Source organism: Simochromis diagramma, unplaced genomic scaffold, assembly GCF_900408965.1.
Source record: "Simochromis diagramma unplaced genomic scaffold, fSimDia1.1 OVJJ01000802.1, whole genome shotgun sequence".
NCBI classification, from domain to species: Eukaryota; Metazoa; Chordata; class Actinopteri; order Cichliformes; family Cichlidae; genus Simochromis; species Simochromis diagramma.
In genome coordinates, this window is record NW_024387492.1 from 6312667 (window position 1) to 6325852 (window position 13186).

At 41.3% G+C, this 13186-nt stretch overlaps 1 protein-coding gene across 3 annotated transcripts in view; it reads right to left on the reverse strand.

Moving 5' to 3' along the window:
* Positions 1–13186, reverse strand: part of LOC120724927 (A-kinase anchor protein 7) — a 47054-nt gene that overhangs the window by 11509 nt on the left and 22359 nt on the right. The window lies entirely within an intron of this gene.

Below are 13186 nucleotides of genomic sequence, written 5' to 3' on the forward strand. Positions count from 1 at the left end.
ACTGATGATGCAAAACCGTGCACAGGAACTAGCTGTAGTATCTAAAATGATCCTTAATAATCGCATTAAATTGAATCTAATTTACTGGATTGTGTTTGCTAACTATCTAAAAATTTGCTGTCATAAATACACTCTTTTTACTTTGAATGAGCTGATCATTTTTGAAAGCTCTCACAGGGGTTTGAGCAGAACATCAATGCAGCATATCTGCAGAAGGAGGATGAAAGGAATGGGTAAATAAAAAGGAGGAGGAGAGGAGCGTGTTCGGGCCCTAGAGGAAGGCTTGCTGTATCATGAGTGCGTGCTTTGACCTCAGCATCCGCAAACAACTGGGAAAACAGAAGAATTTCATAGTAGTCTAATAATGTAGAAGAGACTGAATGTAAAAGCTTCTTCTTCAGTACGTGACTTTAGGAAGCAGAGGGTAACAATATCTGCTCAATAGGATGGAGCTTGAAATGAGAAAAAGCAGGGGGAAAAAAATGAACTTGGTGCATGCGAGGACAAAGACGAAGAGAGAAAGCTGAGGTTGAAAAAGAAGAGGCCGGCGGGGTTTTGTAGGCTGTGGAGGGGTGGGTTGGGGTACAGAGCACTGACAGTTTGCAGAGAAATATACCAGAAAGTTTTCCATACTTGATTCTGACTGCAGCAGAGTGCAGCACATTTGCTGATTCTCAGCAGCCCATATCCTGGTATACACTTTATGAGGATGAGCTGTCCATGGATCGTTTATTATTAAGCACCAGGTTAGATTATTAGCCTCTCAAAAAGCAAACAAATGCGCTCCCTAAAAACATGCTCCAAAACAAACAGGACGTAGTATTAATCCGCCTGATTAAACATTTGCTTATCTGCATTAATTCAGATCAATAAACCTGCCAGAAATGGCTTTGAAAAGAAAATTCAAAGTTTTATCACCGAGGAAAATTCTGCAGCTGTAACGTGGCTTAATTTTCCACTACTTTGTGAATCTTGCAACACAAGAAAGTAATTACGTTTCTGACCATCTCTTCGCCGTGCCAGAGCAATGGGATACAGCAGGGTGTTGGTGCCCAGATCTGTGCAACTCAACCAGCGCAGTGAAGATAATTTTAATGGCTCAAACAAAATGAGACACAAGGATGGACCCACTAATCTGCTTTCATATCATTCTAAATACAAAAATAATGAGATAAAAAAAAAAACCAATGGTGATACATGAAGTGTGATCAGAATTTTTTTTTGTTAATTTCAAGTTTCTCTTAATAAACTTGAAAAAAAAAGGGAAGCTTCCTGATTTCCACGCCGCTCAGCAAACTGAGCTAATGAACTAAAAATGGACACGGATGGTAGCGAGCCAAAGCCATGCTGACTGCACAATTACACACGGAAACAAAGTGCTGCAGACTCATAGATGGCACCAATAATCACCAATAATAACAACAGATTTAGTAAAGTGGGGTAGCATTACTCTGTGGGACTATAACTGAAAATATTTCAACAACTTGCGCTGTAGTTCCAATTTTTTCAAACATTTTGAAAACGTGGCAGCTTTAATACTGTAGCAGTCCAATAATACTTGAACAAAGTACGTTTTCAATTATTTTAGGCAGCAGTGGTTCCAACAATTACCGTAGTTTTTTTTTAGAAAGACGATTATCACAAACTCAGTGAGAGGAAATCAGTTAAATGAACATCATGCAGGAAGAAAGGCTGATTAATATGTGAACGTTTGACTGAATAAATAATTGTAAGTACTGCAGCGACAAAACCAAAGTGTCCATCTTCAACTTGTGTTGAGCCATTTTTATCTGGTCCAAAAATATAAATCCGACTGATGAGCTGCAAGAAATGTCAGCAGATCCAGTGAGCAATGATATCTAGCCCAAAAGACCAGCACTGCCTTCACTGAGCCATGTGACCGACAATGAATAAAGATAACAGTTTCAGCGTTGCTTTCATTAACTTAAGAAAAAAAAAAAGTGGCACATGATCTTTTAAGATTCCTGTGGGTTTGACACTGGAAGCAGACATTAAAGCTGCAGAGCCGGGCATGTGCGGCGTCTGTGAACTCAGTTTGACTGTGCATCAAACAGCCCGGTCTTTTAGTGTGAATGGAAAACAAGCACGGGAAAAAAAAAAAAAATCCCACTGCATTTTGATTTGATATGTTTCGGTCTTTTACTCTGGTGTGACAGAGCAACACATCATAGTCTGTTCGCTCATTTCCACACCTCACCAGTAAGCAGTGATAGTAAACTGGTTTATTTTCATTAGTTACACATAGAACTGTATCTAATTTGGCTTTAATGTGTGCTGGAGATGTTTATAACGGCTGGAGACAGTCTGGTCCGGTTCTAAAACAAATTGAGCTTAAACAGAGTCTGCACAAACACAGACGCTGGCTGCAATCCTGTCACAATCAAGCACTGATGGGGAAAAGGCACTGAAGAAGTGAACATCACATATTGATTGCACCTTAAAAAAGGAGACAGTGGGTTGTCTTCATGTAACAAAAACTTAGTCCCCAGGCCCCCCAGGCCATTCTTTGGGCCATGTGTGGTGTAATTTAAACCCAAATGTGACTCACTCCTTAGTATCAGGACATGAGGAAAAGGCAGACAGCACTCAGAAATGGCCTTTTCTGCTCAGTGACCTGGGCTGTCAGGTCCACTCTTATAAAAGCACACTTACAGGTCATGAAAGAATGGGAATATTTCAGTGTTAGTAATACAGAGAAAGGTTTTTGAGTGCTTTGGCAATAGCAGAACTTCAGATCTGATTACTAATCCAATGTGGTTTGAGCAAAGACAAACATAAAACCTCTTCAATTTAGGAGAGGAAACTTTAAATGTGGGTTTTATAAAATCCACAAAATCCAGTTAATCACACAGACTGATTTTCTTTACAAAAATAAAAAGGCTGTTTGGTGTGAACCATGCAAAAAAAAACTTAAGACTGTTGACAATCTTCTTTAGAGTTGACATCTGGCTTGGATCACATAAAAAGCAAGACATGTAATGATGAAAAGTTAGAAACAAAACCAAATAAAACCCCCAAACCCATGGGTAACACCAAAACGTGCACAGATCAACAAATTCCTAAAGTCGTGTTCATGTGTCTATCATAAGGAAAACACTGAATGGTGTTAGAGGAAGGCTGGTTCCCAAAAACCAAATCTGCAGCATATTTTAAGTTTGTGAAAGATGATTTCAGTGCTCCACAACGCTCGAGACACGAGACAAAAGTCGAACGTCTGCGGTTGAAGACAGACGTCAAAGCAGACCAACACAAACATCCTACCCCAACTGCGAGGCGTGGTGTTGCTCCTAAAGGAGATGTTACTAAATTCGGGAGTTTCCCTACTTTTTCACTTACCGAGTGTGTCTGATCAATTACAGCTGTCTGTATGTTGTTAGTTCAGTCAGATTGTTTTGTCTATAAACACCTGAGCCCATCTGATGGGTAATCATTTCAGAAATCCTTTCATTTCCTGATGTTTCCATACAACAAGGACGAGTGAAACCAGAGAGGCGCCAGAATAAAAGAAGAAATCTTAGCACAGAGGAGTGGCTGGGAGGAAAGAGGTGAAATGAGCAGCGCTGTATCCATCTCTTCCCTTTCTCTGTTTCTCTTTGTTGTCGACTTGCTTCCCCTCTTCCGCACGTGGTCCCTGCTGACTTCATCAGCACATCTCACAAATACAAACACAGAGCTGGATATTTAACACTTCTGTGACGTCACAGTTGTGCAAACCCATGCGACAGGGAAAGATGTCCGATCAAGGTCATTTCTGCTCTTTAGTTACAGATCATGCAGGTGAAAAGCTAACACAGATATCCATATAGAGGCTGTGTGACTGTTGATAGCTTGTCCCAAGCATGCTGTGTGAGGAATAAAGTTTACCTTTACCAGACTGTTAGAAGAAGAAAAGAATCTAAGATATGGGTACAAATTAACTGCACTGAAAGGACATGAGTGTTGCTCCTGTCCTTTCCATGTCAGAAAGAAAGCTGGTTTAAGTAAGTTTGAATGCGGCACGGTTGTTGGCACCAACAACAGCTGCACAACAGTTTCTGAGTATTTTAGAAACTGCTGATATTTCCCCACACAACAGTCTCTAGAGTTTACAGAGAATTTTCTGAAAAACAGAAAGGATCCAATGAGCAGCAGGTTGTCTGGGTGAAAATGCCTTGTTGATGTCAAGAAGTCAGAGGAGAATGGCCAGATTGTGTTGAGCTGAGGCAACAGTGAAGCTGTTTGCACACTGAAAACGATGACTAGTGATCATACAAAGTGAATGACATTCCCTGACTTCAGTGGACTATGGGTGAAAAAAAAAACACTGGCAACACAGAGTGAGTGGACCCGAGATAAATTTTTCTGAACTATCAGGTGAGAGATTAAAGCGACTACCAATGAGAGCCCAGGATACTGTTGACTGACGTGTGACTTCGTAGCAGATAAGCTACAGCAACAGAAGACCAGACTGGATGGCACTCCTGTCAATTAACAACAGGAAACTGAGGGTATAATTCACACAGGCTCACCAGAACTGGACAACAGATGATTGGAAATATGTTGCCTGATTTGAGGAGTCTTAATTTCTGCTGTAACATTTAGATACTGGCGTCCGAATCGGGTGTAAACAACGTGAAAGAACAGATCCATCCCACGTTGTATCAACGGCCGAGGATAGTGTTGGCGGTGTAATGGTGTGGGACATGGTTTCTTGTAACACTTTGAGCCGAGCATCATTTAAACACCACAGCATACCTGATTATTGTTGCTGATCAAGTCCAGGATTGGGTTTCGATTACATTTTTTACATTAATACTCAACTAAATAACAACCGTAAGAACACATCTAGCTCTCATACGGCATTTTAATGAGTATGACAAAAAAAATGGCTATTATTCATAAAGTTACAGTCATATAAAGAAAATAATTCAACTGTTTCAATTTTCTAAGTTTCACCAGCAGTGACAGCCAACACCACCGTGTGACACCCTGTCTTGTTGGTCAGTGTTTTATTCACACACAGATACGCAGCAGGAACACAAGTACGCATGTGTCTTGTTGCGCTCACGAGGGGCAACTGTCACCACATCACAGGGGTAGCATCTGACCTACAGAACACGCACGCACACACACATACACACACGTTTGTTGGCTCCCTCTACTTGCCTCTGTCTTTGTCTCAATATTCCCACTTCTCTTAAAGCCCAATCCCTCCTTTCTCCCTCATTAGTTTTCATTCCCTGCGCCGCTCTTTCCTTTTCTCTATCCTTCTCTCTCCACACAGAAGTAGGGCACAGTGGCTCGACTGTTTATAGCAATGCAGCTGCAAGCGGGGAAAAGAGCAAAGAGACACATCGGGGAGAAAACAGAGAGAAGGAGGGGAGAACACACTCAGCCCAGTTTAATATTTCTGCCCTTACAAAAAACAGAAAACACACACACCCACACCCCTTCTGCAGACGAGCCATTTCAGCTGGTGTCAAAGTCTGTCTTTATGACCTCATGATCAGCACGATCAAGACCTCATGTAAGGCCTGCACACACAAACATACCCTTAACTGACCTTAAATCAGTGGACGATTTTATTACTTTGTATCTCTGTTTAATTATTAATCTAACTGACAGGTCGTAGAAGGCATCATCTACCTTCTACGTAAGCGTAGCCTCACACAGAGACTAGCTTTTCTATTAGTATCTACATTAGATCAATTTCAATTTACCGACTTTCATTTCATTACTGGGACTGAGACAAACAAGTAGCAAATCCAATTTTACCGAAGAGAAAAGAGAAACCCTCACACTGACCGAAACCCTCCTTTAACTAGAGCAAATCTATATGTGGCAGCATGTGTGCATTCAGTTTAAGACAAGAGATGTATTGACCTTTAACACTACTTAAATGTTAAATGTTGTGACATGCTATGACCCTCCACAACAGATTGTGTGTGTGTTTTGATAATATTGGAGGAAGAGAGTAATAATTGCAATTCTTGTCCTATGACATGCAGCAGCACCAAAAACTACGCTGCACATTCATGCAAAACCCAAATTAACTAACAATACAGCTGCTGCAGAACAATGAGAGGGAAGGCTGCAATCAAACCACAAACTGCTCCCATAATTATCCTCTGGAGCTCATTTAATTTCATGTAAGCTGATGAAGAGCAGCCTCTTTTTGTCGCTGTCACTTAGTGGAAAATTTGTCCCCTGACTTGAACTATTTATTCATTTGAATTTTCCTTTAACCGACCGCAGATATTGTGCAACGACCCCGTGCATTAGATAACAGTGGTGCTCGAAAAACAAAAAAAACATCTTCCAGAAGACGCGTTAACTGGCTAATCCATGGCACATGACGATTAAACGAATGCAGAATGATAACCCAATAACCCAAGAGGCATTTACAAGTTATTTTAGAGCCGCCCCTCCCTCCACTCGAAAAGCGTTTTGCTTATTGTTCCCCTCAGTCGGATATTTGACCTTCACTGCGCAGCGTGACTTGCAGAGCTTGACTGTGAGATGAGCGTTTTCGTATTTGTCTGCTAAAAGGTCGAAACTTTCTTTGTGCCCAACTTGAATCTGAGTTTTAAGACGTGCACATATGGCAATGACATTGTGGCAAAGCAACAAATTGGAGCCAATTATGCCCAAAATTGTAGCTCGGCCAGCTGATACGCTGACCGCAGACCGAGAGTTTCAGTGAAACAGCGGGCATCGAGTTTCAAACAATCAAATAAAAACCATAGAGTAATGAAATATTTTAGAACAGCTGTGAAGGGGGATGAGTAGATCTAACTTCAAGGAGCATTATTGAAAAAGTGCGTCAGTGTGACAGGATCTTTAGCTTACAGTCCATTATGTTAAAGCAAAGCAGCAAAAGTTAATAAAAGAACATACTCATAGGTATTATAATTTATACGATTAAATAAGAAATATAAACTTAAAGGCAAGCACAAAAGCAAAAAGCTCCTTTGCTTATTTATTTAATAACTTTATATTTATGAAAGACCATTGCTATGTAATATAATAGAGGTGGAGTAGTAAGTAGTAGTCACAGTTTAGCCCCGTTTTGTTTGGCTCGTGTGCAAAATAATGCACATGCACAAGAAATTAAGGACCTGCTTATCAGAAGCAGCAACACCGAAAACAAACAGCCAAACAAACAATAAAAAATAAACACTAATGCAAAGCCACAGAGCAGCTTTCTACAGACACGTTTTGCACAACCTATTCACAAAGTGTTTCATCTGAAGCTTAATCAGTGGCTCTGCTCGGCCACTGATTAATTACACACTGATGACACAGAATTACACAGCTGAAATAGGACCACTCGTCTACAAACGCTCAAACATACACAACACTAATCTGCACACAAATGCTGTGACATGGTGCTGCTCTCTCACAGACACTCCTTGTCCATGTGTAGGTCACACACTGACATGTATGTAGCTGTGCGCACACACTCAGCTGACACAAAGCACTGCGCACACACACATATACGATGTGCAGTATCTTCCTACACTGCACACATGCAGTCTTTTCCAAAAAAGCAGCACCGCTGAGTATCAATCCGATTGGTTTCTCCAACAACACACACCCACGCATGGAGACAGGAGCAGGAGGCACTTACTGATTTTCTCCTCGGCTTGGGAGAAAGGGAAGCAGCACAGTTGACCCATGGCGCCTCCTTCCCTCTCCTCCTGTTCCCCTCGCCCTGCTGTTACCCCTCTTTTTCCTCAGCCCCTTGTTCTAAGCCTGACGGATGGAGGGAGAGCCCCGCTTCTCCTCCAGTCTTGCCCTCTGTGTCACTTGTTCTCCTCCCCTCTCAAAGGGCAGACAAACCCAGTGAGGATGAAAGCAACCAAACAAGAAAAAACCCCAAAAAACCCTCGCTCTCGGTCCGTGCAGCCCGAAGAAGACAGAGAAAGACAGCAGACGCTGGAAAAAAATGAACGAGTGATTCCTTGCTCTTGCTCTACTTTGCACTAACACAGGGAGGAGGGGGGTGTGTATCAGAGAGAGGGAGAGAGATAGGGAAAGAGGGAGGAGAGAGAAAGAGAAGAGAATGGGAGAGCTGGACGGTGCATGTGTAGGAGACAAAAAGACAGAACAAATAAAGAGTGATTTTGGTTTGAAGTGAGCAAAGCAGGGGAGGGGCGTGCATGAGTAAGATAAAGAGTGCATGTGTGTGAAACTAGATGAGGACAGAGGAGGAGGGCTGCATGTATGAGCAGGCTTCAGTGAGAGGACACTGAGCAAGCCTTCGGATGTGGAAAAGGGAGCAGTGCGTATGAGGAGACGGCGGACATCGCTCTGTGTTTGTGTGTGTGTGTGGAGGGGTCGGGTGCCTACAAGCTCCGCCTCCTCTCGTCACTGTAGCTTGAATAATGATTGTTGAACAGCCGGCAGCTGCAGCCTGCTACTGGGTTTATCTGTGTAATTTATGAGGTCTGGAATGGATTTAGGACGTGGTGAAATAAAGAGGATAACATACATTACAGATAAAAAAAAAAAAGTAAAAATTCTGGACTCAAGTGTGGATTATGACTAAAACAATAGTCAGGGCTAAACACCGACATCCCAAGATGAGGGTCAAGGAAAGGCACATAAGGAGATTATCATCAGCTTCCTATATATATATCCACTCTCTTATTGTGAAGGTTGCAGTCATTCAGATGTAATGACTAGTAATTCAGTGTGGCATTTACATCCGGGATGTCAATGAGCCTGACTGGGGGTGCTGAGCTGTTAATGTCTTCTTTTTAACATCTTTACAGCAAGTTAGTTGGCAATAAGTGATTTTCAAATGCTAAACAAAAAATGGTTTGGAAAAAAGCTTGTCATGGTTTCTCAATTTTTGCAGTTAAATATTTGCTTTATTTTGTTTGTTGTCTGGTGACAGTTGTCTTAATTTTTTTGCTATTATTTGTAAAATCAGGTAAATGCGCTCTAGACGACATAGACTACTCCTTATTATTAGAGATGCAATCGATCATTATCCAACCTGGATATAAATTTAATTGGAAATAAGCATGTCAATTACTGGAAATACAGTTAGCAGATAGGGCTGGGCCATACTGGCAGGCATGTCTGACAGCGAGAGCAGTGTTAGCACCTAAAAACGAAAGAAAATCCAACAAAGCACAGTTCTTTGTAAATGATGCAGGAAAACTGATCCTGCTAACAGTGGAAACAACAAACGTTTCACCATTTGAGGTTAAAGCACATCACCGAGTACAGCCAGACCGAATCCACATGAGGAAGACTAGGGCTAGACCCAAGACACAAAATATTTTCTAATTTTATATTTTATTACACAATACTGTGTAGTTCCTGAAGAGTTACAAGAATGATCTACATTTCTGTTAAACTGGTGTGTCAGGCAGTCAAAATTTCAAAGGAAACCACTTCTTAGGCTTTTTTGTGCTCACATGTAGGGCTGAGTATTGTCACTGATTTCTAGAATCGATTCGATTCAGATTCACAAGGTCCCGATTCGATTCAATTGAATTAGATTTGAATCTGGTAAATTTTGCCTAAGACTAGTCCTGGGCGATATGGAAAAAATATTTATCACGATATGAATTATTTTATATCACGATAACGATATATATCACAATATACCACCTGACCTGTGGTCATATGGAAAGTACGCAGTCTGTAAACAGCGAGCGCAGAGGGTGCAGTCTTTGTTAATGAAATGGATGGTTATGCTCATGTAGGGCTGCGTATCTCTGCTCGTCATATAAGCGAGGCAACTCTACTTTACTGAAGTGCTTACGACCGGGCATAACGTACCTCAGATCAAGGACTTTGACGAGGTCACGAAAGCTGTCCTTCTCAACTACATAAACAGGGGCCATGAATTTACAAATGTAACGCGAGACGGCTCCTGTGGTTTGTTTATGGCGCTTGGACGTTTTCTCATAAGAGCCTTGTGTGAAAGACTGCTGTATCTTCGGCTGGCTATAGTTTTTCTTTTCCCAACTTGCTGCAAAAAAAACAGCATGTGCATCAAAATAAACGATTGCCAACAGTGTAATTTGAGTTCTAAGCATCCAAGAAATGATACAGAAAAGCATAAAGTCAAACATAACTTTTAAAAACACCAGTATAGGCTTATAAGGCCCCGAAGGTAAAAAAACAAAAAACAAAAAAACCCTACATTTTCCGCAAAAATGACGTCACTTCTGGTTTCGGGCAGGTAATGGTGGACAAGCAATAGTTCGCGCTGACCAACAACAACACTTCCAACATAGGAAGTGTTATGAACAGCTGATCGGAAAAGCGTGTTTCTAGAATATTAGGTTTTTGTTGCCGCAAGTGCTTTTTATGCAATTTTTGCAAAGCTATATGTGGAAGGAAACCGTGACCTAGGACAAGCTGGTAGCATAAGATGTAAATGGCCTGTATTTGTATAGCACTTTTCTAGTCCCTAAGGACCCCAAAGCACTTTACACATTCAGTCATCCACCCATTCACACACACATTCACACACTGGTGATGGCAAGCTACACTGTAGCCACAGCCACCCTGGGTCGCACTGACAGAGGCGAGGCTGCCGGACACCGGCGCCACCGGGCCCTCTGACCACCACCAGTAGGCAACGGGTGAAGAGTCTTGCCCGAGGACACAACCGACCAAGACTGTCCAAGCCGGGGCTCGAACCGGCAACCTTCCGATTACAAGGCGAACTCCACGATCGCCCCAAGATGTAAGTAGAACTCCTCTGGTTTCATATGCAAAAAAAATTATTGCCCTAGCTTACATGGTTCCAGTTATACAGGGATTTAAAAATAATTAGGCAAAACGGAGCGTGCCCACTCCGACCGGCTTTAAAGTGTTAATGATATATTTTATGTAATAATTTATAAAATTAGATTAGAAACGATAGAAGACAAATGGCACGATAGACACTTTTCTATCGTCCACACGATATATATCGTCATATTGCCCAGCTCTACCTAAGACAGTTAGAAATATTATAATTCTGATCATTTATCAGTACTGACACTTGTGAGACTTCATCAGAGGTGTAAGCATCACAGCAGATGCCTTCGTATCAAAGTAACTGAGGATAAAACAGAAAAACATGAAGGAGATTTTCCTGGCCTGGCTTTTTATAGCAGATAACCTTAAAAATATTCTGCAGTAGAACAAAAACGGAAGAAAACATGACTCAGTATATGAACATTACCTGATGCTGCTGAAGCGAAGTTACAGAGGTTTTATTAGAGACGCTGCTAAGCATTTTGCAATTTGTCATAATTTTAAAAAGTTTGAATTTCTGCTGTTCAATACTGAAGAAATGTAAACTAACTTAGGTAGTGTTTCATCATTGACAGTAACTCTTTAACTGGAGAAGATGTACTATTACGTGTACTATTGAGATTTCTTTTTCTATTTCTTTCCTATGCCAGCATTTCCATGCTATTATGGTTAAGACTTTTGGCCTTTCAGACACTTATTAATATTTATATTCCTTATAAATGGTAAAAACATCATTTTTACATTACTATGTATATATTTCCTGTTTCTTCTGTACTAAAAAAATGTATTGAACTGAGGTGCATGCAGATTTATGTGCCGTGACATCTGTTAGGAGTGATAAGTGAAAAGTACCGTCTGTGAATTGACTGGTTTCTTGTGCTTATCTTTAACGAGTACATCTCTTGGTCTTGGCTTAATCCAGCTCGATGATGTCAGCAGGTTTTTCAATATTTATAAAAAGAAAGCTGCTCGACAGCGATGATGTAATGTGCATTATGGTGCCTAAAAATGCAGATGTTCCTGCTCCTCTTTCAGGTGAGCGTGAGGTCTTACATTCAAAGGCACTGACCTCAAAGAAGGATCGCAGATGGAGCTCAGGCATTGCAGGCATTGCAACTATTCCAGCAAAGAAAAAAAATGTTTTGCTTCATCCATCTGTGAAAATGGATTATGATAATGGCCAACAGAGTCAAAACAGACCATCAGATTGTGCCTGTTTTAATGAAGTTGTTCTCAGGGCACAAAACACAAAATATGGACGCGCATGATCCCTGTAACACTTTCTCTGTGGAAACTCACACCTAAATCAAAACGGTGGGCTGCTGAAGAAATTATATCCACGTATGTATATCCCACTTTCTAGCTCTGCAAGCCAACATGCAATCTGCAAAAAGTAGAGAAGCAAGGATCAATTTTACACGAGGATGGTGATGAGAACTGGGCCTCCAGGTATAAGGCAGAGACCAAACAGCTGTAATCAAGGTAAGATTACAACCAGGAGCACGAGTATCACGCTGCATGATCTGTGTTGTGTGCCAGTACGTGTGTTATGTATCTTTTAAGCCTTGCCAACACAATCCTTGTTCACCACCAGCTTCACCTGCCAGATTTTCCTTTCTACAACTTCACCCTATACTCCACAATGAAATTAAAGTTAAAGAGTTGTTTTTTTTAAAATAAGAAGACAGATTCAGCGTGCACTGCAGACCCACAAACCATCCAGAGGTGCACAAGGAGTCTATTTTCAGGGGTACATAAGACAAATTTAAAAAAGGTGAGTGAGGGGCCTCATTCTCCCTAAACTTAAGGTCTCAACTGGATGGGTCAAACACCAACACCTCCCCTTGCATGTTTTCAAGTTTCAATACCACTCTGTGGTTAGTTAGTAAGCGTTTGAAATCACGTGCGCACCTTCCCTGGAAACTACAGGTGACCATGAAAATCTATAAACATTTTTCTCCAGCAACCAGAGGCTGCCAGGGCCTCACCAACTGCTCTGTCGGTCTGCACGGCTGTGGCTTCCATATTCAAAGAATTTTTGATTTTGTTTTTCAGTCTTATGTCAATGTAACTTACATCAATATGGGAAAAAAAAAAACAACAAAAGCAAAGTCAAATTACAGGCAAACAAGTGTTAAGCTAAAATTTCTAGCCATCTTTGTTGGAAGCACTTTGCTGCTACGCAGACGACTGTGTGAAACAATGAGGATTCATGAAGGAGAGTGATTACACACACGACACACGACTTATAAAAGCATAAGGGTGCATTCAAGTGTCCTCAACAACTCCCTTCAGAAGCTCTGAAGGGAGTTGAGTAATAAATTACTCTCCACCAGTTCCAGGGATGCGTTTTTCTAGCTGCAAGTGTTCATGTGGGTCTGCTTAAAAGCACACCTCTACCCTCCAGCATTAATGG